The sequence below is a fragment of the Trachypithecus francoisi genome, unplaced genomic scaffold (genome assembly GCF_009764315.1).
Source record: "Trachypithecus francoisi isolate TF-2019V2 unplaced genomic scaffold, Tfra_2.0 Lachesis_group11, whole genome shotgun sequence".
NCBI lineage: Eukaryota > Metazoa > Chordata > Mammalia > Primates > Cercopithecidae > Trachypithecus > Trachypithecus francoisi.
Window position 1 is genome coordinate 66418730 of NW_022681456.1, and position 25903 is coordinate 66444632.

General features: G+C 39.3%; 2 long non-coding RNA genes across 2 annotated transcripts in view; both read right to left on the reverse strand.

The window, feature by feature from the left end:
- LOC117089790 overlaps positions 1-25903 on the reverse strand; it is a 180233-nt gene that overhangs the window by 11340 nt on the left and 142990 nt on the right. Inside the window, exons 12-14 of the long non-coding RNA XR_004439755.1 lie at positions 6001-6169; positions 5726-5881; positions 4479-4596 (exon numbers count right to left, since the gene is read on the reverse strand). This is a non-coding gene — a long non-coding RNA (uncharacterized LOC117089790). The remainder of the gene's footprint in view (positions 1-4478; positions 4597-5725; positions 5882-6000; positions 6170-25903) is intronic.
- Positions 1993-2640, reverse strand: LOC117089791. Its single transcript, XR_004439756.1, has 2 exons — positions 2603-2640; positions 1993-2567 (listed from the first exon to the last, which is right to left on the reverse strand). It is a non-coding gene; the product is annotated as an uncharacterized LOC117089791 (long non-coding RNA).

The window sequence follows — 25903 nt, forward strand, 5'->3', positions numbered from 1 at the left end:
GTCTGGAACATCTGGCCTCAAGTATGAAAAGCTTTTTTAAATAAATTTTTGGGAGATGGGGTGGGATTTTGGTGTGGAGTGGAAGGAAAGTGAAGAGATGCCAAGATAAAAAGCTTGTATTAGTCCGTTTTCGCAGTGCTATAAAGAACTGCCCAAGACTAGGTAATTTATAAAGAAAAGAGGTTTAATTGACTCAAAACTCTGCATAACTAGGAAGAGGCCTCGGGAAGCTTACAAGCATGGCAGAAGGGGAAGCAGACACCTTCTTCACAAAGCGACAGGAGAGAGAAGAGAAAGCCAAGCGGGAAAAGCCCCTGACAGATCCATTAGATCTCTTGAGACCTCACTCACTATCACTAGAACAGCATGGGGGAAACCACCCCCATTGATCCAATCACCTCCTTACCTCAACACGTGGGGATTACAGGTCCCTCTCTAGACACGTGGGGATTACAACTTGAGATGAGATTTGAGTGGGGACACAGAGCCAAACCATATGAGAGCTTAAGAGAATTTGTGGCTGAAACCAGTCTCTTTTTCATTTGAAATTATTGTAGAATCTGGAAGTGTTGTTGTGTTCATAAAGGTAAGAAAAAATTTAATTCTAGCTCAAAACATTTAACAGTAGCTGTGGTCTGAATGTGTCCCCTCAAAATCCATGTATTAAAACTGAATCATCAATGTAATAGTATTAAAAGTTGGGGCCCTTAGGGGATAATTAAGTCATGGCGGTGGAGCTCTCATGAATAGGATTAGTGACTTTATAAAAGAGGTGGAAGGGAGCTATTTGTCCCCTTCTGCCATATGAGGATGCAGCAAGAAAGTGCCATCTTTGAAACAGAGCAGCCCTCGCCAGACACCAAATCTGTTGGTACCTTGATCTTGGCCTTCCAAGTTCCAGAACTGTGAGAAACAAATAGCTGTTGTTTTTAATACTTCACCTAAGGTATTTTGTTATAGAAGCATGAAAGGAATAAGACAACACCAGAAAGCATAATTGATTTTCACCTTAAAACACTTAATTGGGTACATTAATATGGTTCATTAGAATCCAGATTTTATACCTGATCTGTTCATCAGGATATTACTCTGACTATATTTGTTCTCACCAGATATTCCATTTTCATAGAGATTAACAAATGGTGAATAAAATTATAACTCTATTCTTTTGCAGAGTTAGATCTTACTTGTTTTTCCTATTTATCCATGAAGGTAGCTTGAGAGAGGAATTAAGAGAATATTGTTAAAAAGATCAAATACAGAAATGAGTTTCTCATTTTCAGTCTCACTTAGTTTTAATATTCAATAGCATCTTAACCATCTGGGAAATAAATTTCCCTTTTTTTCTTTTTTGAGACAGGGTCTTGCTCTGTCACTCAGGCTGGAGTGCAGTGGTGCGATCATAGCTCATAGCTCATAACTCACTGCAGTCTCTCAACCTTGGCCAGGAAAGAAATTCATTCATTCATTTGAAAAGAAACACACGGACCATGATCCCTTTCTGATCATGGTCCTTTAAATCTTTCAAGGGCACTTACTGACAAGTAATATGCACACCCTGCTACAGTTATGCCTATAGTTAATCAAATTTGTCAACTGCAGAGATATACACATTTCTTTTCTATTCTAAATTAAACTCAAAAATCAACTTGAATACCCACATGCCAGATTATCAAGTTCAGTTTCTTACTCTTGAGACTACCCTTTGTCTTTCAATTTCAAAGAACCCTAAAGGCAAACACAGATGAAGCCACTCAATCTGTGGGGTTTTGTTAACAGAGGACTTTGCCTAACTTCCACACCTAAGCAGAGATCAGACATTTGTTGCCATAACTTCTCGCCAACATGTGGTATCACTGAAGAAAACTTGTTCCATAAGATCTAAAGGGCACTGAGGAATATTTCTGGCCCAGGTCCTTGGGGGTGGATGGAAATGAGGAACTATGTCTTTCAGGAAGCTGGTTCTGCCATTTGGGATTTTTTGAACAAGGCTTTTTTTTTTTTTTTTTTTTTTTTGCTCAAATACAAGCTTAGGCAAGGAGCTCCAGGTTCACTGGAGTTTACTTTCAAACTATCCTCCAATGCACCAGATGTCTCAAGAGTGCCATGTCACAAGTGGCTTAGTAGCCTTTGAAGACTCCCAACCAGCATCCCTCTTTTCTTCCTGGGGATGTAAATATCAAGAGTGAGGCTAGGAAGCTACTGACTTTGAGGTCCTAATCCGCAGCAGGCTTTGATTGAATTTTTGGGTCCCAGACACTCACAGAAGTAAAGGCCTCCTGACCTTTCCCTGTCTTTCCTTAATATTAGGCTTTGATTACTCCCAGAGGGTCTACATGTTCACTCTTTTTTGGGGGACGAAGCCATGTTCCTTTCAGTAGTGATTTACCCTCCCAAGACTGACCCAGGAGCAAAAACAAAACAAAACAAAACAAAAACAAATACACACAAAAGCATAGTCAAAATTTTAGGCAGGACATCCCCTACATTTAGGTTCAATGATAAGTTATCATTCCTTCCTAGCCATAGCGTGTATGTCCATCTTCCCTTTCGTAAACAGATTAAGCCTTTACACTGTAAAGTGTAAAGGCTTTTGTTACACTGATCAAGCCACTGTAACAAAACACCATAGACTGTGTGGCTTAAACAACAGAAATTTATTTTCTCATGGTTCTGGAGCCTAGAAGTCCAAGATCAAGTTGCCAGCATGGTTTGTTTCTGGTGAGGGCTCTCTTCATGGCTTATAGATGGCTGCCTTCTTGCTGTGTCCTTATGTGGTGGAGAGAGAGAGCAAACTCATTAGTGTTTCTTCTTCTAGGGGCACTAATACCATGGGATTAGGGCTGTACTCTCAGGACCTCATCTAAACCGAATTATCTTCCAAAAGCTCCATCTGCAAACACCATCACACTGGGGGTTAGGGCTTCAACAGATTAATTTTGGGAGGATACAGTCTTTAACGGTAGATAAGCCTCATCGTTTTTGTTTTTTTTTTTTCCTCCCCTGGCTAAGATTTAGAAGATGCTCCTTATTTAAGATTTCTTTTATTTCTAAGATGCATTACTTCAACCAGAGTAAAACTGACCAATAGCAAAATTTGTTTTGTTTTAGGTCATTAATATTTTGAAATCTTAAATAGAAAACAATCTATTTCTTATCTAATTTAACTCAAATATAGCTTTTATCTTTTCCATCTTACTGCTAATTGTCATATATGGCTTTTTAGAGAAAGATCAGAAAATACTCCAACATGGAAAAAAATATAAATATACACACATAACTGTAATGTTTATCTTACTGCAGTTAGAAACAGAATATACAAAAAAAGTTTAAAATGCTGAGATTTTCCAGTCATTTCTGTAGTCAAATAAATCAGAACATTTTTATATTCAAGAATTCTGAGGGGCTGAGTGTGGTGGCTTATGCCTGTAATCATAGCACTTTGTAAAACAAAACAAATATAATGGCTTACTCCTGGTATAGGAGAGATAGTGATGATGGGTGGAAGTTTACCATATAACATCTTAGCCGTGTTAAAAACCATGATTTTAAATCTTTTGAAACCTTCTTGTGTTCCCTGTTCCGCGTGCTGTCCACAGAAGCAACAAGGCAGAGGAAGCTGAGGAGGCAAATCTATGAGGCCACAAATCTAAGAGTACAACAAATCTACAAGATGTACATTTTACAGACAAAAAACCTGAGACTTAACACCCGACATCACACACTAACACAACTGGAATTTGAACTTGAGTCTGCTTGAATGGAAAACCCTAGCTCTTTTCTTCACCCCATACATACCAGTATACCATATCGCTCTCCTGCATCTCAGAGATTTTTTTTTTGCCAGCATAAAGCCTTTTCATTTATAGTGTAGATCATGATTATATCATTCTGTAGCAAATGGGTTCTCATGCTTTAAAAGACAGTATACCAACATGAATTTAATCTTGAAAATCTGAGCCATTATCATATATCAAATGCTGCTTGACATTCTAAAAGAAATAGAACTGGCTAGAGAAATTGTAGATTCATTATAATTCCCCATAGATATTCATACTTTTGTGACTGTCATTGAATACAGAAACGATAGGTTTGAGTTTGGTTGTAATTTCTTTAATTTTAGGAAATATTTCTATTCTACTTGATATCAAGTTATGCATGTCATGACCGTAATTTACATATTATCACTGGCCTTAGAGTAAAATTTCAAATGCAGCCTTAACACACTGCTATGTTTTATAGGAAAGGATAAATGCTGAGTCATGTTTCTCATCCGGGAACCCTGCATGCTTCTGCTTGAGGCTGTTGACTTCTGAGCCTGTCATCTTGCCTTAAGATCCACAGCTCTCTCATCTCCCTATCGCTGTGATTCTCCACTCAGCATTCTCTGATGAACTAGTATTACCTTCAGTTCTTCCCTCCACCAGAAAATCATGTTACAGGTCATTTGAATGTAATCCTTGGCAATGACATTTTACCTTGCCTTTGGGTAGAAGTCACAGCAAATGTCTGAGCATCTGTGCTTCCTGATGGTTGGTGGCTGGGGACACAGCTCTGAATTTCCATTGAATTATTCTTCACTGCAAGATTGTCACTCTACAACATCATAACAAGAAAAAACAAAGGCAAATAATGAGAGAAAAGGAATTCTATTCTCCCTATAACTAGAGAGACAACATGGTACAGCAGAAAGAACACTGGACTCCAGCTATCAATCGTTCCCTGTCTCACCCTACAGAGAGTTGGAAGCAACACCCGAGTTTTGTTATTAACCAGCTCTGTGTCATTGAGCTAGTTACTTAATCATTGTGGCTCAATTTTTTCCTCAACATGAAGCAAAAGTAATACCTCCTCTTCCTTCTTTAATTTGTTATAAGATTAAAATGAGATAGTGTGTGAGAAAGTGCATTGTAAAATACACAGCTCTGTACAAAACTCCCAGCTACCAATTCCAAACTTCATTAGTGTTGACTGTCTCCCTTACTCATTTGGCACCTCATCAGATACTGTGACAATTAGGGTGACTTCTCATCCCAGTTTGCCAGGAACTTTCCTGATTTTAGCAATAAAAGTCTTGTGTCCCAGAAGCCCCTCTGTCTGGGACAAACAACGGTATGTGACTGCCCTAGAAATAATGAAGTTACTTGATAAGAAAAGGCTGACTGGTGCTAACAACTCCTTTCACCATCTACTCCGCAGGAAAGAAACAAGCAAGGTGTTTCCATGAACCTGAGCTAAGCTCACACAATCCCTCTTGAAGCAAAGAGAGTTTTTCCGAGCAGGGTTCGATTTGGTGGTCATTGACAGGAAAGGAGCAGAGAAGTCATGATAGCTGGTATCTAGTGATATATCAATAAGTAAACTGAGCACTGGTGGGTATTCAGGATACATCCTTAAGGCCAGACCTGACTCACTTTCCTGCACCCATTAGTAGGTCCTGATGTTCTATTTTGGTGAGAAAGTGGGCATCTATCTCTGCTCCACCAACCCCTCCTTTCCCTTTCCACTCACATTCAGGGATCTGTCTAGCATTTCATGCACTTTGATAATCATGTGAAATTTTCAGTCCTGCTGAGATGATGTAAGATGGTCACTTTGTTTATTTATTTTTTTTAAACCAGAGCCAATAAAGCAATAATCTCTCCCTGAACTGCAGGCTCCCAACCAGCCTTGGGCTAGTCAACCCAATTCCTTAATTCCAACCCACACACTCTTTTCCACCCACCTCTGGAGAATGAAAAGAGGTGGTGCAGCCAGGCTCCCCCAGCTGCCGCAGTGCCCTCCTGCACTGGAGTAGGTACAGCCTAATCAAAGGCCTGTTGTTTTCCTTTGGCTTTGAAACTCACTGGCTGTGGGTGTATCTGTTGCATGATCACGAACACTTTAAAAAAAAAAAAAAAAAAAAGAAGATCCAGTCCCATTACTTTGGCTCTGGCACAGAAATTTCTGGAAAGAGAAAACATAAAAATGATACCAAAGTGGTAACAGTAAAATAAATACCTCTCTCTGAATTTCGCGGAAGTAATGAAGCTTCAGGGCACCAGAGGAGACTTCAGTGGCTTCAAAGCTATTGATGACTGTCCAATAACCCAAGAACTGGCCAAACAAGCTGGACTGCTTTCCTGTGAGTCGTCAGAATCACTGCAGGCCTGTGATGGCTCCCTCTCACCTGTGGGAAACCGGCTCTTAAAATGGAGAGTTGCCACTAGTCATGTCATCAGCTTCTTGGTCTTCACCAGGGCTGGGCAACAAGAGTCATAGGACCTGTCTTTGCTTATGCTTTTTAATTTCTTTATCTCTTTGCAAATGTAATGATGTGACTTACAATACATGTTTTGATGTGCTGATAATCTTGACAATGAAATTGGTTTTAGGACCTGAGAGGATTGGGAGGAGGCATAGAAACAGTTCGGTGTCTCTGGAAGGAATTAAATTGTGGATGTTTTCAATGGTTCCTAGTGCCTTCACTCAAGGAGGGATCAATAGTGTGCTGACAAATGTTTAACAACAGGCACTCCGGGGGAAAACAAAAGCAAAACCAAAACTGATTTGTGTGTTGGCCAATTTCCATGGTATAAATACTCCTACCATGACCAATTTAGCTGGCTCCAGTGCACCACTCAGAAGGATCCTAGTTTTTCTTTGCCAAAGATCATCTTACCTGATGGGTTTTATGAAATATATTTATTGAGAATTAAATTCATTAGAATGATTTAAGTTAGAATATTGTATCCAAAATTTCATTTACCTTTCTTAACTATCCTTTAGTAATTTGTTATCTTGCTCACACTCTCAGTATCCTGTCATACCCACTTTTCATTTGAAATCTGTTTCTGTTGTTGTTGCCTTCCTTCCTTCCTTTCTTCTTCTTTCCTCTTTTCCCCTTCCTTCCTTCTCTTCCTCTTCTCTTTTCCCCTTCCTTCCTTTCTTTCTCTTTCTTCTTCCTTCTTTCCTTCCTTCCTTCCTCTCTCTTTTCTTTCTTTCTTCCTTTCTTTCTTTTTTCCTTTCTCTCTCTCTCCTTCCTTCCTTTTCTTCCTTCTCTTCCTTTTCTCTTTCTTTCTTTTTCTTTCTTTCTCTCTCTCTTTTTTCTTTTTCCTTCCTTCCTTCTTTCATTTTTTTAAGAGACGGGTTTTCATAATTCTGTTACCCAGGGTGGAGTGCAGTGGTGCAATCATGGCTCACTATAATCTCAAACTCCTGGCCTCAAGTGATTCTCCCATCTCAGCCTCTTAAGTAGCTAGTACTAGAGGCTTGAGCGACCATGCTCAGTTTTTTTTTTAATTTTTATTTTTGTAGAGACAGAGTCTCACCATGTTGCCAGGCTGGTCTTGAACTACAGCGATCCTTCCACCTCAGCCTCTCAAAATGCTGGGATTACAGGCATAAACCACTGCACCTGCAGCCTGTTTATTTTTCTTATCTAGCTCTTATTTCCTTTCTTTATACTGAGAGTGAATTTGTAGCCAGATGTTTCTCTGTTTTCATCTTTAATTTTTGCTTTTTTCTTAAATTATTTAAAAATTATCACATCACTCCTATTTCCCTTCTCCCCACAGTACTTAAAACCTCAATGACTCCCTATGGCTTTTGGGATAAAGTTTGTGGTATGGCTTTGACCCCAGTCTCTGTCTCTAGCTTAAGGACCTCAGAGATGGGCTCTTGCTCTGTTGCCTGGGCTGGATTCCCTCATGAAACTTGTGCTCTGACCACCCCCAAATTCTTGCACGTCCATGAATACACTGTGCTACTTCATGTCTTCAAGCCTTCTCACATGTGGCTTGCTCTAATATTTTCTCGTCATTAGCACTTTAACTTTAGATTTACACCGGGCTTCTAATCTCAGTGGCTATAGCATCTTTTGTTATTCATATCTCAGCAGTGACAGTAATTATTGGTTTGCTGAGCTGTCTCCCTCTACTTAGGCTACGTGCGACCCTTTTGACTCAGAGACGATTATCCTACTTATATCCCTGGCACCTAAGAAAATGTCTGGTATACACTAGGTGTGCAATAAACACTTGTTAAGTAGAGATAATAAATTCATAAATGGTAATTGAGGTGATTTCATAGCTTCATTTTAATTCTAATGTGCTAAAGTACTTCAATCATTCATTGACAACAGTATCGACCAATACATTTGCAAAGCAGATTGGTTCAATAATATATGATGTAGTCATAGAGCAGAATTAAAATATTGACGTGAAGTTCCAAAAAGTGAAAAATAAAGATATAACACCAAAAAAGTGAGCAGTATTATCTCTTTTACATAAATAATAAAAAAGAACACACATTTATATATGTGTGTATAAAGAAGTTTTTGAAAGTAGGAAGCTCCTTTAGCAAATTTAAGCTTAAAAACTAAAGAAAGCAGGAAGCATATGTTAAGTAGACTTTTACTTTCTGTTTTGTATATTTCTGTCTGATTTTTGCTTTATCATGTATATTTATTATTTTTACATAAGAAAACATTTACATGAGAAAAAGTATTAGCAGAGCTTACATAGTGATAGTATTATACACCATGATTTCTTCTTTAAACATCTTTATAATTATCAAACATGAGTGATTTAAAAAAACTGAAGCTAAAGGTAGCAATATTCTCTACACTGGCAGATTTTTCAGCATTGCATATGAACCCACCTCCGGTAAGTGGGTTATCTTTCTAATTTACGACTTCAGTGAAATCTGTTTCCTGGCAATGGTTGCCAGGGCACGCCTTCTCTCTTGTTCTCCATCGTGCTTACTTTTAAGCCTAAGGGCAAGAAAGAAATAGACAGAAAGCAAGAAGTAGCATGAGCATCTTTTTTTTTTTTTTGGCATGTTGGAAAAAGGAGCTCTAAACGCACTCCACTAAGCATAGCACATGCATTGGATTCAAACAGTGGACCTCATAGAGCAGCGTCTCCTTTTAAGCTTTGCAGGGCAAGTTTAGGGCACTACCAGTGAAAAATTGTCACTGATTCTTGCCTTGGTGCTGGTCTAAACAACAAGAAGTTCCTCTAACTGCCTTAAAAGGAATCTACTCCTCCCTCCCACTACAGGTATCACATACTATTCTCAACATATTACCACAAACTGAAAAAAAAAAACAGGTTGTGAAGTAATGCAGAAAGTTATTTTAATTAAAATGATCAATGTATCCATATTAAAAATTCAAATAGAAGATACAAACAATAAGTTGCCGCTGATAGACCCTGAAGGAGGTCTGCCTCTCCCAAAGGCAGGTGGCAAACAATATTGTAAGCTGCAGACACAAACACTGGGACTTTGTATTAATTGTGCTGTGACACAAAGTGGGTGTGGTTTGGAGTTGAGGGGCTTACTGGCCAGTTTTCCCATGTTTCTCAGATAAAACTCTCATGTCATCAAGAAACACTGTGGAGGGAGACATGAAGAGTTTAGAGACAGGAACCACTGCAGAAATATAAGGATTAAGAGATAGAATAATACCCCACCCTGGGGCTGAGGCTTCAGGGAAGGCACAGCACATCTCCCCTCCTTTTCCTTCCCCTACCCAGCCATGGCTGCACCTTTCCCAGGCTGGATATGGTGGAGATGTGGGAGGTGTGGGCAAACACAGTAGAAGAAAAGGAGAAGAACGTAGAAAAGAAAAGGGGATTGAGCTACTCTGATACTGGAGATGCGGGGTGGCTTCAGATCTGCAAGACATGTTTTGAGTTTTCTGGGACCTTTATGATCAGAAGGCAGATACTTATGAGAAAATCTTTGAGCCCACGAAGACTTTAAGGTCTAAATTCTCTCCAATTTGGGTTGCTGGTTTCTTTTTTCTGGGTACCTTGATTCTCATACTCCAGAAGCACCCAGGTAGGGGCTTGAAGAGAGAAAGCAAGAAGCTGGCTTCCTAAGTCTGGCCCTTGGCTTTAAAGGAAGGTGGTTAAATGGAACTTCTTGTTGTCTAGAACATCCCACGACCAGGTTTCTTGGTATGTAGGCTTGGCAGACATAATGCTGAGAGGATAAGGAATTTCTAGATTGAAACTTCAAGACTCCAAAAGGTTCCTTGAAGTTATCTGAGATTCCCTGTTGAGTATTATTACTCAGCTTATTACTATTCTAAATTCAGCCAGAATTTTGTTATAAATCTGCTACCCAACTTATGTTGAAAGCCATCTCTAAAATTTCCTTTACAACTAATCTTAGGTTTATAAAGTTGGCATATAAACAGGCTGGGTGCAGTGTGGCTCACACCTGTAATCCCAGCACTTTGGGAGGCTGAGGTGGGTGGATTGCCTGAGCTCAGGAGTTCGAGACCAGCCAGGGCAACATGACCAAAATCCATCTCTACAAAAAATACAAAAATTAGTTGGGTGTGGTGGTGCACTCCTGCAGTCCCATCTACTCAGGAGGCTGGGGCATAAGAATCACTAGAGCCCGGGAGGCAGAGGTTGCAGTGAGCTGAGATTGCACCGCGGGACTCCAACCTGGATGACAGAGTGAAACCCTATCTCACACACAAAAAAGGTATTTAATCATGGTTGTGTGACCTTGGTATACATTATGTGACTTCTCTGGGTCCCTATTTCTTCATCTGTGAAAGGAAGACAAATGTGGAAGAGGAATAATTCTTTGTGTCAGTTAGGATGCTTTTGGCAGCAAGGAACAGAAAACCAAACTCTATCTGGCTCAAATAATTAGGACAAGTGTTAGATTACATAAAAGAAAGTCCAGAGGTAAGACAGGATTCAGAATTGACTGACCCAGTTGTCCAGTGATTTTATCAATAACTGGGAACTTCTTCCTCTCTATCCTCCCATGAATACCATCTCAGGCAGGTCCCTCAGGATCTAGGACGGCTACCAGGAGGGCTTGAGGTTACCAGCATCTTAACTCCCATCAGCTGGGAGAGAGAAACTGTATGTCTGTCTCTTACGTGTGTAAAAGTTTTTCCAGAAGCTTCCAGCAAATCTTTTCTTCCATCCTACTGACCAGAATGGGTCACATGGAACTTCTGGCTAATTCTTGGAAAGAAGAGATAATGCTAGCTTTAGACCAATTACATCCACTCCTGGAACTCAGCTTCTCCTGAGGTTCATGGGGTGGAGTAGGTACCTAAATGAATTTGTGATTCTGCTGGGAAGAAACAAAGTGGCAATGGAGGAGACTGGCTTACCATCACAACACCGATGCACTTTCTTCCAGAGCAAATAATCCCATTTGTCTCTCAGTTACTGTATCTGGATGACATTCCTATGAACTGTGTGTTGAAAATGTTTTTGCGTCTAGATGCATTTAAGCTTTTGTTGTCCTCACAAGTGTAAAAGAGCAGTATTCTTTTTTGTTGACTGTTTGTTTTTGTTTTTGTATCGATTATACAGTGCCAAATGTTAATATTATTTGGGGATATCAATCCTTAGAGACTCATTCAAAAGACTTTAAAAAAGAAAAAAACCTCTGAATTTAGGAAACCAAAGCAGCTATCAGGATGGTAATATTTGGCTTTTGAGACTCTTAAAAACTGTTTGCATGGAGTTGCCAAAAAATACTGACTGAGGGGTGCTGATGATATCATTTACACTTCTTCAGGTCTTTCTTTCTCTGTCTACATGTGAGGATAATAATATTTGCGCTACTATGAGATAATGTATGTGAAAGAGTGTTTTAAAGCATACAACAATTAAAGAAGTGTAAGATGATAGTACAACCTGTGCCTCACTGTCCAAACAAAGGGTTTATGAGAACAAAGGTGCTCCCTCTAAAGGCTTCACCATATTGATTTAATGAAGAAGGGAACCTCTGTAAAACAGATGAAGTGTGGCAGGGCAGTTTATTAATGTGTTAATTTGGGCTTGTTCTCTTTGTATTCCCCTTGCTCATCTTAAGTAGGCTTTTTTGGCTTCTATGCCTCAGGTATTTTTGCTGGGGAGAAAGCAGATGCCATCTCAATTTAGTGTTCTTCCTGTTCCTGTTGTTTGTGTAAACATAGGCTCACTGAAAGACAATGGGAGATGTCTTGGTGCCGGCTGAGAGAAAGTGCATGTTTTTGCAGATCAGGAGATGGGGAGACAGAGGAAAGAAAGGAGAGATCTGTGGATCCCGTGAGCACCCCAAATTGGAACCACTCCTTACTGTGTCTCAAGGAAGCAACGGACCTCCAAACTGCACGGTGTACTTCAAAAGAGCAAGATCCAAGCAAAAAGGCAGAGTCAGCAAAACCGTGGCAGGCTTGGGGAAGGGCTAGAGTGACCAACTGTCCCATGTTATCTGGGGCAATTCATGGAATACAGGACTTTCAGTGTTAAAAGTAGGACAGTTCTAGGCAAATCGGGATGACTTTGTTAACGTAGGGAGAACTAAGGGGCAACCACGATGGAGTGGAGATTAGAAGACCTTGTCCTGATCTGTGGGCACCTGGTATGTCTTCTTCAACTGGGGGTTACGTAGATGGGAGAGAGTGTTCCAGCCATGACTTAGTGCTTTGGGGATCTCAGATTCAACTTTAAGCTGTTTTAAAAGAAACATCCAAAGTAATGTTTTTGCATAGCATAGCTTGGGCTATGATTCATGCCTAACACACAGGTTAAAGAAGTCCACAATTCCTCAACAAAACTTTGGGGCCAACACATTTCGGGATTCAGAACTTTCTGGGTTTTAAAGATATAACAGTAAGTGTTCTTTATATTATTACATGTGAATTCCAATACAGTACTCTGTAATCAGGCACATTAATATTTCTACAGAAACATTTATTAATGTTTACATTGAACAAATTAAAGATTGTAAATATCCTTATGTCAACAAGGCTAGGTTGTGTTAGGTTGTGCTGCCAGAAACTTAGCTTAAATTTTGCCACCAAGTCAGTTATTACAGTTTTCAGAAATTTTGAGACCTTGGAATTGTGGATAATGGATTGTTGCTGTATTTTTAAATATTTATAAGTATTAGGACAACTCCTCAATTTTTTATCATACTAGTTCAAGGGTAAAACCTGTTCCATGTTTTCCAATAATTTCTGAAGATTCTAGAGAATCAATGAACACATAATGCCACTTAACACACTCATAGAATTGATTAGCCCCTAATATTGGAATTGATAATACATTTAAATTCCAATATAAGGTGATATATGCAACATTTAAATGTTCTACTTGCACATTACAGATTTTTTTCCAGACAACCAAAGTGCAATTATCACAATTTAAAATAGTTTTCTGTAAAGGTCACTTGAAATGCTACATTTGCTTGACCTGATAATGAAGAGGTAAAACATTTTTTCTTGAGTAATATTGCCAACTACAGGTTTTTCTCCAGGGTGACAACCATAGGGCTTTTGGTCAGAAAGTTTTAATGTCTATGTGGAAGCAAAGTTAAGGATGCTGGTTTGCAAACTGCCATGCAGGGCTCTGAGAGACATGCAAATAATAGTAATTAATATGATGCTGATGATGCTTTTGTTTGTCGGCCTAGAAGGTAAGGTTATTCTAAGCACACTTAATTATGTGCAAGCACAGGCATTCTTTGTCCTGACTCAAAATCATCAAAATATCAGTTCTCCAGGGCCTGAAAAGCTGTACCCAATGAGTTTACAACTTCTAAAACTTTGGTGGTTTCATTATTATTCTTTCCTAGAGAGATAGCTCAAACCTAACCCATTCAGAGCTTTGAAGATAAGATTTGACATCTTGAATCAAATTCAGTTGTATTTCTGTAATAAGCCAAAGAAGCAAAGGCTTCTTTGTCACAATTCTCCCCAGGGAAAGCCATGGGGAGAAGAGAAGGTATCTTGGATAGTTTCTCTCTAATGAAACCCTGCGTCACCTGGACCTAGATTGGACTCTGTGTCCACGTTTGTACCTATGTTATTTTGCTGCATTTTTGTCTCTAATCACATATGATGGCTTGTAAAACGTGATGCTTTGGATGGGTTTTTCTTCTTCATTTCATGTGGTTTTCAAAAGGCCTGGAAATCCGTCATCTTGTCAGAACCACTTATACTGTCTTTCGAGATCTTCTTGGTGTCAGGATTCAGTGCAGCCATTCACTCCCATTCCTTCAGTCTGATATTCACGACAAACTCATTACATGGCTGAAATCTAAAATATTTATGTATAGATGACACTGTGCCTCTAATTACTGCAAATGAGGCTCCTTGTCTCTTTCATGGTGTCTCCTCAGAGAGGGAGTCCGTGAGGAGCTGTGATTTTTTTTTTTTTTTTTTGCCAGCTCCTTTAAAACCTTGATGAAAGCTCTCTTCACACTGCCTACCCAATGGCAAATGCATTTAATGTTCGCTGTTGCCTCTGCCCCGCTGCATTTGCCAGATGAAGGCTGCTCGGCCTAGTCTCTCGGCTCACAGCATGCTCGTGTGCGCTGGGGGCCACGGTTAAGGCTCTGGGCGCCTGCAACTGGAGAACTGTCAGCCACGAAATGATAAACAGCAAAGGCTGCTTTTATTAAGACCTCTCCACACTGACCAATTTGGCTTTCTTTCTTGCTCCTAAGCTCAATGGACTAAGAAGACTCAGGAAAGTTTTAATTCAATAGTATTCTCCTTGCCAAATTTCCCCCAGGATTCTAGTTAACACTAACCCCGAACAAAACACCGTAAGGGAAGCACATCCCTCATTGTTAGGCTCACCATTAAATGTAATGACTGATATATTTAATCCGTGGGCATGTAAGTCTGTGTTTCATTCATTATCAATCTATAATTAATCACCTTATATAAAATAAGAAGTCAGAGAGAAATAAAAATCATAGAAATGAGCTCATAATTAAGAGTACATTATACAGACTTTATTATTTCATGGTATAAGCCCCAAACCATCCAGACTACAGTGAAATTTTTCTGTTTTTAAAAGTCTGCTTGCTGTTCATAAGAATCTTCTGATAAACAAAAGATACTTAGACTTATTTAAGTAGCTTTTTGTGTGTGGGGGGGGGTTCAGGGGGTCAAAGAATGACCCTATGTGATGTAAGAGTCCATGCCAAAAGCGCCCTATAAATAATGACTGTTTATTCTTTGAATTTGATCAGTCCACTCAGCATGTAGAATAAAGCAAGAAAAAATAACGTGTACAGACCATGGTAAGCTTGGAGACAGTGAAGACTTAGAACGATGACTAGTAACATCTCTACCCTTGTTAGCATCCCATGCAATTGCTCTCTACCCAATTGATTTCTATGCATGAATCTCAAAAGAGATGCAGCTCCCTTTACAAGATAGCATCTAATGTCTTCCTTTCTTTCCCAGTGGGAGCCAACAACTTCCTCTACAACTTTGGAAACAATAAGACTAGCCAGCCTAGAGTCTAAACTAATAGGAAAATAACACTAAAGTCTTTTCAATAGTCACCAAGTTTCAAAGAACAAGAACAAAACTCACCTGTAAAAAATGGCTAGCACCATGGACCACACCTAATTTTGGATTATTAGATTTCAGTTCAAAAGTCCTCTTTGCATCTCCCACTTGTGATAAATTAACAAATGGTATTGCTTGAATGAGCTATGCTTTGAGTTTTTCCTGCAAACACAGAACATTTGGTGTTCTTTTTCTTACTTCCATGTAGAACATTTGGAAGCCTCCACCTGTTACCTTGAAAATAAAATCGGGTCATCCTTTTTTTTTTTTTCCACAAAAATTTAAAAGGAACCACAGTTGTTATTTTAAGGCAAAATATTTATGTTGCAATAGTTACATCAATATCAAATATATTTAACATCAACTCTTAGAGAAATAAAGCACCTGCAAGGAACTCCCCCCAAACATGCTTCAGAAGAGCAATCTTGATTCAGAAATATCATCTTTAGTAATCATATGAACTGCCACTAAGGGCCTCCTCAGGCAGAGACTTCCCTAATGAGCATCGCCAGGGAGCTCTGAGTGCTGCTGTCTCCTTACCCCCAAGCCACTGGGGGTAAGGCTGATGAGTTGATGTATTCATCAACCCCTTGCTCCCACTGCATAAAGTGGGAAATCATGCATTTCAAGAAGCTATGTCTTCTTATTCAGATTTACATGACAGGGAGGTGAAAAGAAGAAACCTTGTTTGTGATAGTCACAGATGTATCCCAAGCACCTGAACAGTGCCTGCAGCATGTACGATGTTCAATGAGTAAATGATGGCGCAGAGATTAGGTAGACTGCTGCCTGTCAAATGGAGGACTTTGAGGGTCGTAGTAGACCAGCAGAGTCAAGGAGGATTTTCCTAAACCCTGATCTACCATTTCGAACTTCCTGAATTGTTTTTGACCTTTCCTTCTCTCCACTGAAGAAAAAATGATAATTTTCTTGGGTATAGGTCTATTGCTTATTCATAGGACATGTGTATAATGACCATACTATACTGTAGTTGATTACTTATTTCCTCCAGAGCCAACCTATCCATTAGGCATAGTAGTAAACATACACACAACACACACACACACTCACACAAAAATAGTTTTGAGACTGCAGAAAATGTTTTAATATAAAGTATTAAAATAATCAACTTTATACTAACACAGTTGTAAAATAACAGTTTTAATATTTTTTTTAATGGAGTAAGGGGCTCATGAAGGCAAAAGTGCCTAGGACTCGTGAAAATCATACTGCAGACTGTCTTCATTAGTCAGTGAACAAACAACATTGAAAACGAATCTGGTTTAAATGCAGAAAGAGGAAGCAAAGAGAAAAGAGCTGATAAAAAGAAATCATTTTTTAGATGTGGGCTGGCAGTGGGAGAGAAGAATGCCTTGGAGAAGGCTGGAGAAGTAGGAGGCTGAAACCAGGGAGGTGGGTAGGGGTATCTGAGGGAGCTTCTGGAACAGGTGGGGTGTTGAGTCCATATTTGGCAGGGGAAGATGTATTTTCTGGCAGGCTGATGAATAATGGAATTTGAGAGCTCGAAGTGCTCTTAAGAGCTGTTGTATTCCAACTCCTTATTTTATAGGTGAGGAGAGTGAGTCTTATCAAATTATTGGGAAGATAGAATCTGATTCTAATGCCGTTTCCACTGCTCTGCCAACTCTTCCGTTTGTCTGAATTGTATTTACAAGATGGGGTGAAATGAACAACAAACTTCATTTACGTGTTTATTACATGTGTGTAATACACATGTGTGAGCAATTCCACACATACCATAATGTTAGACAGTCATTTTCATGCATCTTAATAGATCTTAATAGAATACTTTCCAGTCACAGAATGGGACATTTTTATTTCTTATCCCTCTCAACTCTGCTGCAACTCTGACTTGGAATCATTAGCATGTGCCCGGCCCCTCCCAAGTAAGAAGCCTGGACCTAGTAGCACAACTAAATTGGTCAGATAACTAAAAGGACAGGTAGCCAAGTCTGGCTAAAGTGAAACCAGAACCCACCAGAATTAGTGGGACTGATTCTACTCTGATTCCAGAAAAGTCCTAGTTCTAGAAGGTCTGTATAAGACTTTTTCTCTCATTCCCAGATGAGAGCCGGCAAACAGAATCTAAACTTCTGACCCATTCTTGAGTCATTCAACAAATACACCAGAGAGCTATTCTGCACAAAATGCAGGTAATGATAAATGGATGCAAGGGCGAATTATGATTGGACCCTGTCCTCGAGGAGTTTATAGTCTAACTGAATGTCTAATGAAGGGAAGAGTGAAGAGCCCACAGGATGGTGGAAGCCACATAATCAGCGTTCAGAATCACATGGCTCCATTCTGCCTCTAGGACATCCCTTTATGAGTAAATGCTTGGGAGGTTGTAGAATGAAATAAATTCTCCACACATGAGCCAGAGATCAGGAAATTAAAGAGGAAGGGAATCAAGGAAGGGAAAGGTCAGGGGAGTAGTGGGAGAGGATACTGCTATCTGAGTTTTCAAAAGACATTTCAGTTCAGATGAACTCATGGAAGGAACTACACTTTATTCCTTAAAGCTTCATTGTGCAATTTCCTAAATGAAGGAGCAGTCTGATTGGTATATTTAGCATCCTCAGAATAAATCTGCATGAGGGTTACACAACCTATCATAGGAATGAGGGGCTTCCATTTTCCATGTATAATTGTTATCACCATGTCTCTATGAGGTAGGGATTTGACCCTTATTGTCTCTAGTTTGAAAACATGAAGTCACTGTTTAACAAACTAGCTCCTACTCCAGATTCTTGAAAGCCAGTCCTGTTTCTATTAATTATTAAGGATACAAAGCTGTACAAATCCTCTTCCTCATCAAATTCACTCTTGTAATATAAACAGATTAATTTCCTAAATTATCAGTTTCAGTATGTTGTTTCCACAGTCTCATGACCAATAGAAAAAGACTAACCTCCTTCCCTGATATTAGACAGTCAGTCCACCCTCACAATCACATTCCACTGCTCCATACACAGGTATACTATGCAATGTACACAGAACCTCACCGCCTGCCATGCAAAGACTCATGTCTACACCTGTTCATACTACTCAGGAACACCCACTGTTTCTCTATGCCTACTTATTCATTTATTTATTGGACAAATATTTATGGTGTACCTACTCAGTTTCAAAAACTTTCATAGGTTCTGGGGATTCAAAGGTGAACAAGACAAACATAGTCTCTCCTTCAGGACTTAAACTCTAGTTTTGATAAGTGCTACACAGAAGTACAAGGCAGTCTGATGACATGCAAAGGTAGCATTTTACCTAATCCAGTGGGTCATGGAAGCCTTCTCTGAGGGAATTACTTTTAATCTGAGATATAAAAAATTAAGAGGATTTAGCCAAGCATTAGAGCATTCTATGAAGAAAGAACCACAGGGGTAAAGCCCTAAGGCATGTCCAGATCCTACCCACCCTGCAAGACTCAGCTAAATTTTCTTATTTCTTATTTATTTATTTATTTATTATTTTTTTCGAGACGGAGTCTTGCTCTGTCACCCAGGCTGGAGTGCAGTGACGCCATCAGTGCTGACTGCAAGCTCCGCCTCCTGGGTTCACACCATTCTCCTGCCTCAGCCTCCCAAGTAGCTGGAACTACAGGCGCCCACCACCACGCCTGGTTAATTTTTTGTATTTTTAGTAGAGACGGGGTTTCACCATGTTAGCCAGGATGGTCTCAATCTCCTGACCTTGTGATCTGCCCACCTCAGCCTCCCAAAGTGCTGGGATTACAGGCTTGAGCCACCATACCTGGCCAACTCAGCCAAATTTTCAACTTCTCATCAAGTTTTCCTGACCGCTGGAGTCTGTGTCGAAGAACTGCTTACTCTTCTGAACTCACTGACACTCTGACTCTGTACCATTTTCCTAAGCTCTTAGTCACCATTGTTCTTATCACCATACCATGTTTTATCTTTATCTTGCCTGGATTGTACAAGGACAGAACCATGCTCTGTGTCTTGCAATCTTCATGAACATCTAGCACCTAGTAAAAGTATCTTACAATCTTCATGAACATCTAGCTCCTAGTAAAAGCTCAATAAATATAAATTAAATGCATGTATGCATGACTAAATGTATGAATGAACAAATGGTCTTGGTCAATTCAAGTTCCATGCATGGCCATTCAGTAAGTCTCAATAGAGGCATCACAGCAGTACAGAAGATATTGTATTCTTGACATTTTTAAAAGATGATTGGCCATTCGTCTCATTAAATAGACCATAACCCCCAAATTACCCCCTGTTTCGCCCCCCCTAAAAAAACATGAGGATGGATGAATGGTCAGAAGAAGCTGTCTCTATTCATGGTGCTGTGAGAAGATCCTTTTCTACATGATAGGTGTTAGGTTATATAAATTGGTCTCAAGAAAATCTCTAAATGGAATGTGCTGGATTCTGTTGGATATGATATGTTCTTAGTGAAAGAGAAACCACCTTACCTAGTCTCCAGGCAGAAGAATCCTTCAATGGAAGCCTGCCGAAGGATGCGTGGATAGGCCTGTGGACTCTCATGATAGCTAACCTCTTCCATGAACCAAAACAGAGAATTGACACCACCTGCCGGTTTGCAGTAAATTCTCATCCTACTCCTGGGCCTGCCAACATTTTCACTCCTATGCCTTCCTGCCTCCTCCACCTTTGTTCCTCAACCTCCTTGGAACCAACCTGCCAAATTCAGGCCAGGTGGTATCATCCTTCACTTAAGAAAAATTTTAAATGGAACACACTCAATTTCTGTTGCCTACATCAATGAGTTTTTAGTTGATATTTATATTTGAAAGCTGGCTGTAGTTGGGAGAAAATGTAACCACAGAGAGGCAGCTGACTCAGAGAGGGCACAGGAGAAGCTAAACTATTGACACCTTAGTTCCTGTTCTCTGAATTTTCCCACCCTCTGGATTTTAGATGAAGTGCCAGAATGGAAAGCATTTTGCCTAACATAAGCAGTGGTAGGATCTTTGCTGTGAGTGCCAAACCAGAAGATATCCAAGCAGGACTGGAATGAAGAGAGGCCCAAGGATAATAGGAGCTCAGTTCAGTTCAATGTGTACTTATGGGCACCTGCTAAGTTGCATACTCTGCACTGGGCACTAGAAATACAAAAATAAATAAAGTATTGTCCCTGATTTAAAGGAGCTTGTGATTCAGTGGGGGATTCGGACATGTGGACATGTCAATATGTGATTACTGTGCAATGTAGTAAGTGCAGTGAGAAACAGGAAATAAGAGAAAGGAAAACATCAACCATCTCAGGAAGGATAGAAAAGTCTGGAGGGTTGAAAATGATTCTGAAATGATCGTACTAATGTTATAACGATAGGTCACATTGCCACATAGCAACATAAAAATTTTACATAAAAAGAGGTCACTCTGTTTTGGGGAAATAATTACTTAATTTCTCACCCAGTGGATCAAATGAGGAATTCCACGGCCCAAATTAAGCCAGAGCAATATGAAATTTAATTATTTTAATTGCTCAAAATTGGTAATGCACACAGCTCTCTGCTTAGACCCAGAAATCTGACTAAAGCCTTTATGGCTTGTTTACGGAAAGGTTTATCAACCTCAGCACTGATGACGTTTTTGGACTAGGTAATTTTTATTGTATGAATGTCCTGTGTATTGTAGATGTTGAGCCTTTACCCATTAATGCCAGTGGCATCCACCATCTCCCTAATTGGGATAAACTAAAATGTCTCAAATTGCTAAATGTCTCTTGGGGGTAAAATCAACGCTAGTTGAGAACCACAAGTTAGGAAGTTTGTAGAAATGAACACAATCATGTCTATTTAGTTCAAGATAATCAGTTCCTATCTAAGGCTCTGTTTAATAACCCAAACCCAGGAACTTGTCATCATCATTGTAGTTAAGCCTTTTCTTAGACAATTTCTACTTGAGACCCAATGATAGTTGTTTCAGAAATGTCTAATTTCCTCCATTATACTTTCTACTTCTCTCAGTCAACCTGGAAAAAGAACTCTCAATTTTCAGCTGACCATCCAGAATAGACATTTCCTGGTCTTGCCAATGAGCTATAAGCAGAATTGGTGTGTGCAGTTTCTAGGAATGTCCTTAAATGGATGGAATGTTTTCTTCTTCTTCAATTTCTTCCTTTTTACACTTGATGTAGATGTAATTGCTGGAGGTCCAGCAGCCATATTTGATTATGAGGTGACATTGGGAACTGAAGTCACGAATTTCAGCTCAACAGATAGAAAAGGCTGACACTGGGCAGGGCCTTGCCAGCCTCGAATTCCTGAATTGCTACCTCCAGACTATCAAATGAGATATTGTTTTTTGTATTGTTACTGTCTCTGTTACTTTCAGCTGCCCCTTTTATTAATCAATACAATTGCCTAAAGTGGACATTTACTGTATTTCCAAAAGTCTCTGGACCACAATCTTCATCATATTAGGAAGCTTGGTCAGCTGTTCTACTAGAACCTTTACAGAAAACTCCATCCTTTTCTATTCTCTTTTCTTCTCTTACAGTACACAGCACAGGATATTAGTTATTTTAACAACAACCCTCCTACCACCTCTCACTCTGCTACCTAGCTAGTCAGTTACACTAGATAGACTGTTGCCACCACTTACTAAAAGTTTACATCTCCTTGAACCCATCAGACATAAAAATGAAATGAGAATACCTATTATTGCCAGAGTTGCAAGAAAAAGTATACTCTCCACTATTTCTGGTAGAAATGTGACATGTTGCTGTCTTTTTAAGAGCAATTTAATAATAGCAAGAGAATTGAACAATATACCATTCCACCGAACTATCAACTTCTAAGAAGTAAAATCAATACTAATGAAAGATACATGCCTAGGGTTATTTATCACATTTTTCCACAGAAAGGGAATAATAGTTCTCATAAGATAAATAGAGGAGTATATTTGAGATCTATCAACATATAGTTGGTATTTTAAACTATGGGGTTGGATGAAATCATCTAGGAAATGAGTTGTGAAAGAAAAGAGATTTGAGGACTGAGCCTGGAGTATTCCAACGTTTAAGAGTTAGGAAGATAAAAAAGATTCAGCCAAAGCAAATGAGAAACAGTGACAAGTGAGATAGGTGGAAAACCAGGAGAGAGGTTTCCTTGCAGCCAAAAGAAGAGAGAGTTTCAAGAAGGATAAAGTGATCAACTATGCCAACTGCTACCAAGAGGTTGAGTAAGATGAGGATGAAGAAAGAATCATTTGACATGGCAACATGGAAATCACTGAAGACACTGGCAAAAGCAGTATCAGTAGATTGGTGGGGACAACAGCTTGACAGACTGAGTTCAAGAAAGAATGGAAAGTGAGGAAGTGAAGAAGGTGGGTATAGATAACTCTGCATTTTTACTAAAAGGGAAATGGATCCGTGGGTTACCAGAAAGTATTTTGTTTAGATGCAAAGCAATGTTTTTAGAGCAATGGTATAGCAGAAGGATAAATAGGTGATTCAAGAGAAGGAATAATCACAAAGTGAAGTCAATGCGTAGATAACCTTATAGAGGGGTGAGCCTCAGACAGGAGCCAGGACAGCACACCTGCTACGACACAAGGGAAGGCACAATATATGGGCACCAATGGAGGTATGATGGCACATTTGATGGTGGATGGGGAAAAGATTCTCCTCTGATCACTTTGGCCAACATCCAGCTGATCCACAGATACGCAAGCAAGCCCAGATGAAACCAGAAGAACTGCACAGCCTAAATCATCAACCTACAGATGAGATGATTAAGCTAAATACATGTTTATTGTGTTAAGCAACTAAATTTTTGATGATGTATTACATGACATTATGATAGAAATAGATAACTGAGGCAAGGAATGTTCCATGTCTATGGGTACATATGGAGCTGCCTCATTTTTTAATAAATGACTACATATAGCATTGAGCTGTATGTGCCATATTTTATTTTACCATTTCCTTATTACTATTTATTTTAGTTGCTACTATAAACAATGCTGCAAGGAATATCTTCCTACATATGTCTTTGCACAGGTACATGGATCTGAACAATGAATTCCTAGAAGTGAAATTTTGGGGTTGAAGTTTATATGCAATGGTAATTCTAATAGATATTGGCAAATGGACATCTATAAAGCATGTAAAAATGTATGTTTGCCAATCACTTATGAATGCATTTCCACACATCTTCATGTTATCAATTTTTTGGCCAATATGGTAGATGTAAAATACGTAATTACTGTAGACAGCACTTTCATTCCTCTTATTGTGTGGTCCTAGAATCAACCCCACCATCCTTACTGTTTCTGTTGACTCTGAAGAGCACCTATTTCACTCTTATCAGCCCTGTTCAAGAGGCATAGGGACCTCCTCCTTGCTTCACGCCATTTCCCCAGTGGTTTCATATTATCAATACGCTTCTTCTGTCAGTAGGTTTTCCACTAAATTTCAGTAAGTTATGACTCACTTAATGTAAGGAAAATAGGAAAAACATTCCACATCTTTTCAGAGGAATGAGTTGTGTTTAAGATTGTTTATTATAAATGGAAACGTTGAAGAAATGTTGAAAGAAGCTAAAAAGGAAGAAGAAATTAAAAAGAGAGAGATAAAGATGGGACTAACAGAGTTTTCTGAAGTCCGTTTGTATTAGTCAGCGTTCTCTAGAGGGACAGAACTAGTGGAATATATATATACACACATACATACACACATATATGGATTTATTATGGGTATATACGACTTGACTGCAATTATTCCTTCTCTTGAATCGCCTATTCACCTTTCTGCTATATCATTGCTTTAAAAACATGCTACATTTCTTTGCATCTAAACAAAATACTTTCTGGTAACCCACTGATCAATTTCCCTTTTAGCAAAAATGCAGAGTTATCTATACCCACCTTCTTCATAAACCCATATATATGGGTTTATTACAACCTTCTTGTAACTGATATGATTTCCTGTATTGCTCAAGAAAACATAATGTCTCTATGCTGAGTTGAAACCCTTAAATAAAGCACTAAATTGAAAAGATACATTTCAATGCAGCTGCTCATTGTCTTTTCAATTCTATCACTTTCCCACTTAATGTATTTATTTCTTTCACACATAATAAGCCTTAGTAAGAGGAAAGGAGACTGGTAGGAGAGACAACTGAGCATTCAGGGTTTCTAGTTGTCTCATCAGATAATCACAGAACGTTGATACCATTCAGGGAACAGTCTGTTGGGGAAAGAACAGTCTGTTGGGGAAAACCCATATATATATGGGTTTATTGAGTATTAACTCACATGCTCACAAGGTCCCACAATAGGCCATCTGCAGGCTGAGGAGCAAGGAGGGCCAGTCCTAGTCCCCAAACTGAACTTGGAGTCCAGTGTTCAAGGGCAGGAAGCATCCAGGACGGGAAAAAGATGTAGGCTGGGAGGCTAGGCCAGTCTCTGCCTGCTTATATTCTAGCCATGCTGGCAGCTAATTAGATTGTGCCCACCCAGATTAAGGGTAGGTCTGCCTTTCCCAGCCCACTGACTCAAATGTTAATCTCCTTTGGCAGCACCCTCACAGACACACCCAGGATCAATATTTTGTATCCGTCAATCAAGTTGACACTCAGTATTAACCATTACACCCTTTGACTTCCACCATATTTCCTAACTTTGCTCTCCAAGAGATTTGTATGTTAACTAGAATCTGCTTTAAGCTACTTCAGCATAGACAGTGTGATAAACTTGTGAACACTTTAAGCTACTTCAGCATAGACAGTGTGATAAACTTGTGAACACTAGTTTTCACTTTAAGGTTGGTCAGCTGCCCCCAGGGGGTCTGCATTCGCAACAGGTCTAAAGAGCAGTCATCCAAATGGAAAGTCATACCAGTAAAATAAACAAGTAAATAAATAAAATAGAACTTTAAGATAATGAGGGAAGTACTAAACAAATATAAAAGGGGCTGTGGGTGCACATGATAAAAGGATACAATTTTTAGAGGTAGAGTTTGGGGCCTTGCATAGCTTCCCTATCCCCATAATGCTATTAATGTATCCAACATACACTAAGGATATTTATGTAACTATTCGATGTGCTATACAATTTTTAATCATAAAACAAGGTCAGGAAAGTTCATTTATGAATAAGTAATTTGACCTTAATCCAACGTGAAAATTGTCAGGTTGGACGCATTTTTAATTTTGCCAAGGATTCTCAGCTGTATTACTTTGCACTCAAAGGGCAATTAGCTTAGATAGTGGTTTCTGATAGTCAACCATTTTTCTTTTGAGCATCTAACCAAATTGCATTTGCAATAATAAACCTCCCTGAAGTCAATAGGTCTTTGGAAAAAAAGAGTGTGGATGACTGAAGAGAATTGAGATGGAGTCCCATGAAGGACAAAGTAGAGACCCTAATGCAGCCTTTTATCTTCTCCATTAAATGGGCAGGCAAATCAGAGGCTCAAGTGAGCCAGCCTTCTTGTAACTGATATGATTTCCTGGATGGCTCAAGAAAACATAATGTCTCTACGCTGAGCTGAAACCCTTAAATAAAGCACTAAATTGAAAAGATGTATTTCAATGGAGCTGTTCATTGTCTTTTCAAT